The following is a 6,222-nucleotide window of genomic DNA, read 5'->3' on the forward strand; positions in this document are numbered from 1 at the left end:
GTAGTGAGATTCATTAGTGGAAAGACTTGCTAGTCCTCTCTGGAGGAGATCATCATTAGACTCAACCAGCTAAACATGTTAAATGTTTATTTTATTTTGCATTTTTGTTAAATAAACAATTAAACAGTGGAATCTGTTGTGTGCAATTTTACACCTGAGGTTATATTTAAATAATTTTAGAAGCTGCTAAAGACCAGATTATTTTTAAAAACCATGTTCTGATATTAAAAGAAAAAAAAACATCTGACAGAGGGGGTTTTCTTTTAACTATGACTGCAAGCTATCCACTTTGTTTACTGCCACTTGCAATCAGGAGAGAAGGGAAGAGAAATTATGATGGTGGTCCTGTGTTTCCTGATAATGGTGATTCGCGGCAGTCACTCCAAATGTCTTGGACAAGATTCTGAGAAGCCGGGTGTGAGCTACGACTTGGTATTTCTAATGTTACCTTTGTTTATCACATTATCTAACTTCCAAGAAGTCTTGTGCATTTCCTTTTCACTGTCATGGAATGCATACTGCTCCATGCACCATCGTTTTCCCTGAGATGACTGGAGGCTGATGTGTGTCACAAGTTTGTCCCAAAAAATTGATTCTGTTCATCTGGACGTAGCATTTTCAGTCGGAGAAACGTTTCGTAACTTTTCCAAGTTCTTCAGTCTCAGTTAACTGCAGGTTTTTCTTATAAACAGTACATTTGCATAATGACTGAAACTAGCACCACTGAATGAACTCACAGCTGTGAGGTCAGTTCCCTTGATGCAAATTGTCATGACCATTGAGCAACAACTACTGATCAATGGCCATGAGTACAATTCACAGAGAGTTGGGGAATGGCTGCAATCACAGCCTTGTAAGATGGCAAAAGATGGACCCTTTGGCCCCCTCCTCGATTGCCAGAGATGGTCTTTCCCTTTTCACATAAATGGCCTCCTTGACTCCCCATTCAAACCAGCGTTCCTCCCTGTCCAGGATGTGTACATCCTCATCATGGAAAGAGTGTCCACTGGCCTGTAGGTGTAAATAGATTGCAGAGTCCTGGCCTGACGAGGTAGCTCTTCTGTGTTGTGCCATCCGCTTCGCCAGAGGTTGTTTGGTTTCCCTGATGTATAAATCCTGGCAAAGACACGGTGTTTAGAAAAAATGTGTCTCAACTGCTCTGATACTCCTGATACATACAGGATCACTACAGGTCTTCGCTTAGTCAGCGGTTGTCCTTCTCTCCTGGATCGGCTGGAGCTTTCTTTAGGTGCCTTTCCAGCTTTGACAAATGTCCAGATGGGATAACCACATTTACTCAGGACTTTCTTGATGCGATGTTCTTCTGCCTCCCGAACCGTTGTGTCCGATCTGTATGCGTAGGTTTACAGTACACGTCAGCTTTTAGATGTCCCCCATTACTGATGGAAATCTCACAGTCTAAGAAGGCTAACCTGCCACTTTTCATATCCTCCCTGGTGAATTTGATGTGTTGGTCCACCGAGTTAATGTGATCCGTGAAATGTGGTACGTCCTGAGATTTGACTTTCACACAGGTGTCATCCACATACCTGAACCAATGGCTTGGTGGTGTTCCAGGGTAGGATAGCAAGCCCTCTTTTCCACTTCTTCCATGTACAAATTGGACACGGTGGGTGAAACTGGGGAGCCCATGGCACACCCATGTTTCTGCCTGTAGAAATGACCCTTGAATGTGAAGTAGGTGGAATGAAGACACAGTTCCAAAAGCAAACACACTTGGTCGATGCTGAGAGTGGTCTTGTTGCTGAGGTTGGGGTCATCCTGTAATCTCTTAAGGACTACCTCCAACGCTTCTGTGACTGGGATGCAAGTGAAGAGAGATGTAACATCGTACAAGACCACGGTTTCATCTGCCTCCATAATGACATCTCTCACTTTCTCAACAAAATCCAGGGTGTTCTGGATGCAGTGTTCAGAGCTGCCTACCGAGGGGTTGAGGATCGAAGACCTCCTATCCCAGTGTTCCCTCAGTGGTGCTGGTTTCAGCCATTCTGCAAAAGTACTGTTTATAAGATTGGGGAAACCTGCAGTCAGCTGAGACTGAAGAAATCACTTGGATGAGTGACGAAATGTTTCTCCCACTGAAAACACTACATCCAGATGAACAGAATCAACTTTTTGGGGGATTTACTTACCAGGGTTATGATAATAATAATAATGGATTGCTTTTCGGGGCCCTCAAAGCGCTTTACAATTCCACTAGTCATTCATTCTCACATTCACACACTGGTGGAGGCAAGCTACAGTTGTAGCCACAGCTGCCCTGGGGCAGAAGCGAGGCTGCCATATCGCGCCATCGGCCCCTCTGGCCATCAGGTGAAGGCCAGTAGGTGAAGTGTCTTGCCCAAGGACACAACGACCGAGACTGTTCGAGCCGGGGCTCGAACCGGCAACCTTCCGGACACAAGACGAACTGTAACCGATAACGATCGCCCCGGGTTATGAGGAATCAGCTGTGTGAAGACAGATTCCTCATAACCCTCACTTGACTGCATTCCTCTGCTCAACATTTCCTCTTCCTTAACCTCCTAGGACCTGGTGTCCACATATGTGGACATCACATTTTGGGACGTCTAGACCAAAATACTTAATTTTTAAAAAAAAAAATTCTACAAGGGCCTGATATTCACTTACGAGGACATTATACTGCCACTGTTCTATCAAAATTTGATACAAATGTCCTCATATGTGGATCTCATTTTTCTCAAAAACAAAAATTAGGTGTAAAAAAAAAAAAAAAAATCTGGTAATTCTTTGTTTTTACATTCTTTAGGTCCCAATCAACCCAAATAGCAAAGAAAAATTAAAAATGCATGCAATGAAGGAGTTCGGGTCTTAGTTGTTGATTTACACGATGAAATATTCAAATAAGTTTTAAAAGGCGTTCAATGGAGAAGATGTAATTGATTATGATAAATGATTTTGTTCACAAAACCAATATTTGTTCTACTGTGCTTATTGTTTACCTGAATCCTAAAGTGTTTGCAGAACCCAACTACTTCACAAACACTTTCTGGCCGCTTCAGCTGTTCATGGAAAGTTAGCTGCTGCAATGGTAGACTGGTTGGCAGCTGCTTGGATACAGTATCTCTATATCTGCTGCATACTCAGATGATATGTAACACTTGTTTGTGACAAACAGGTTTAAACTTTCTGTGGCCAAAACTAAACTTTCACACTCTGTGACAATCCGATTGTTCAGTCTGACGTCACTAGCCTGTCTGGGTCTAAACTCCGCTGCAGGTCCATATATCAAACGATCACTGTGGCATTACTGAGAGTTGAAAAACTGTCTAAAGTCTTTCATCTTTAATAAAATGATCAGCGTTCTGCTCTACCAGGTGTAACAATTGAGTTTAACATCCAGGCATCCATGAAAACGGAATTTATGACATTTAACGGAGTTAGAAGTTAGCAGGAAGTTAGCTCGCTAGCTTCTATCTAAATACAATATAACATGTCCTGACTGCGGGGTTTTGGAAACAAATTAAAACGTACAGCTCTGCTATCACTTCCAGCATAAATGAAGACAGAAAACTAAACAGCAGTGACGTTTGTAGGGTTACTGAAGTTGGGCTAGCTGGTATATAATGATGTGCTACGTGACCGCTAGCGACACAGCTATGTTAGCATAATATAAACAAGCTAACTTTTTTTCCACTCGATAAAAGTTAACGTGAGTGTTCTCGGTGGTCAGGAACAAATGTAATCGCATGGCAAGATGCTGTAAAAGGACCAAACTTCAGCCAGGAGAACATTCATATACTGCTGCATGGGCTGGGCTGTAGTTACATCCTAAGGTTTTAAAAACTGAGCTTAAATAAATGATTAGCGGTAATAAAAGCCGAGGGAGGTCAACAGTGATCACTGACTGTTTTAGGAGCTTTTTGAGATTAAATAGAAGAAAATACATAACATTAAACATGTTAACAACACAAAAGAAGAAGAACACTTCTCCAACTCCAACCCCCGACGCATGTGGCAAGGACTCCAGACCATCACAGACTACAGGACCACCAAACCCTCCCCCGCATCCTCTGATGTCTCCTTCCTCAACGAGCTCAACAACTTTTATGCTCGTTTTGAGCGAGGGAACCCCACAACCACAACCAAAGCAGACATGACGCCAGACCACCAACCTATGACTCTCTCCCCCACCGATGTAGGAGCGGTGCTGAGCAGGATCAATGTCCACAAGGCTGCAGGCCCTGATGGCATCCCCGGGCGTGTTCTCAGAGCGTGTTCTGGGGAGCTTGCAGGAGTGCTCACAGACATATTCAATCTGTCCTTGGCCCACGCTGTGGTACCGGCCTGCTTCAAATCCACCTCCATCGTCCCGATACCCAAAAACTCCAACCCATCTTGCCTCAATGATTACCGCCCAGTAGCACTCACCCCCATCATCACTAAGTGCTTAGAGCGACTGGTCCTAGCACACTTCAAATCCTGTCTCCCCCCCACCCTGGACCCCCACCAATTCGCATACCGCCGGAACAGGAGCACAGAGGATGCAGTCTCCATCGCAATGCACTCTGTCCTCTCACACCTGGACAACAACAACACCTACGCCAGAATGCTGTTTATAGACTTCAGTTCAGCATTCAATACAATCCACCCCTCACAACTCATCAGGAAACTGACAGACCTGGGTATCAGTTCCCTCATCTGCAAATGGTTACTGGACTTCCTGACCAACCGCCCCCAACATGTCCGGCTGGATAACCGCTGCTCATCTACCATCACAATGAACACCGGTGTACCACAAGGCTGTGTGATGAGCCCTTTCCTCTACTCCCTCTTCACCCACGACTGCAGACCTGCTGATGGTTCCAACACCATCATTAAGTTTGCAGATGACACCACGGTGATTGGCCTCATCAGTGACAACGATGAGGCCGCCTACAGGGAGGAGGTGGATCGTCTGGCTGAGTGGTGCGACAGAAACAACCTGCTGCTTAACACCGAGAAGACCAAGGAGCTCATCGTGGACTACAGGAGGAATGCTGACCCACATCCACCCATCCACATTAAGGGGACGGCTGTGGAGCGTGTGAGCAGCTTCAAGTTCCTGGGAGTCCACATCTCCGAGGATCTCACCTGGACGACCAACTGCTCCAAGCTGGTCAAGAAGGCTCACCAGCGCCTCTTCTTCTTGAGGACTCTGAGGAAGAACCACCTGTCCTCAGACATCCTGGTGAACTTCTATCGCTGCACCATCGAGAGCATCCTGACCAACTGTATAACAGTCTGGTACGGGAACTGCTCTGCCTCGGACCGGAAGGCGTTGCAGAGGGTCGTGAAAACTGCCCAGCGCATCGCCGGAGCACCACTTCCTGCCATAAAAGACATCTACAGGAAGCGGTGTCTGAAAAGGGCTGGGAAAATCATCAAAGACCCCAGTCACCCATCACATGGACTCTTCACCCTCCTGCCCTCTGGGAGGCGCCACAGGAGCCTCCGGACTAAGACCACCAGGTACCGGAACAGCTTCTTCCCCACAGCTGTCAGACTCCTGAACTCTGCCTCCTGACATCTGACCCACGTTAAACTCATGGACTGAACATACACACACCCACAATGGACAACTGTACCCTCAAACACAATAATAACATGGACTGAACCACCACTCACAACCACTAGCACTTTATATAGCCTCTGTAGGAATTATATCTCACTTATCTTAACTGCACTACTGTATAGCTCTGTGTAAATAATCATTCTGTACATTCGATAATCTTTAATCCTACAACTGTTTACAACTTGCATAGTTCCCATTTCTGTATAGCTGTATATCCCAGATTCTGTAAAGTTATTTATTTCATATTCTGTATAGTTTTTCATATTTATATCCTGTTCATATCCTGTACATAGCTTGTACTCACTACAGCCTGTACATACTTATAGTTATAGAATATTCACAACATACTTCATACCGTGTACATTATAACATACCATAATAGACCCATTTCTGTAATATACTCACATATCTATATTATTGCTAATATATATTGTAATATATCTATATCACTAAAGCACTTCTGGATGGATGCAAACTGCATTTCGTTGCCCTGTACCTGTGCATGTGCAATGACAATAAAGTTGAATTCTATTCTATTCTATTCTAAAAGCCATATTAAACGCAGACTACTTTAGACCCGGAAGTAGGATTCGTCGCGTCATCACTGAACAACCAGATACACA

This window comes from Aulonocara sp. 'chitande type north' Nkhata Bay, linkage group LG17 (genome assembly GCF_057382095.1).
Source record: "Aulonocara sp. 'chitande type north' Nkhata Bay isolate Kocher_YH1m ecotype deep benthic linkage group LG17, A_spYH_male_GT1.1, whole genome shotgun sequence".
NCBI classification, from domain to species: Eukaryota; Metazoa; Chordata; class Actinopteri; order Cichliformes; family Cichlidae; genus Aulonocara; species Aulonocara sp. 'chitande type north' Nkhata Bay.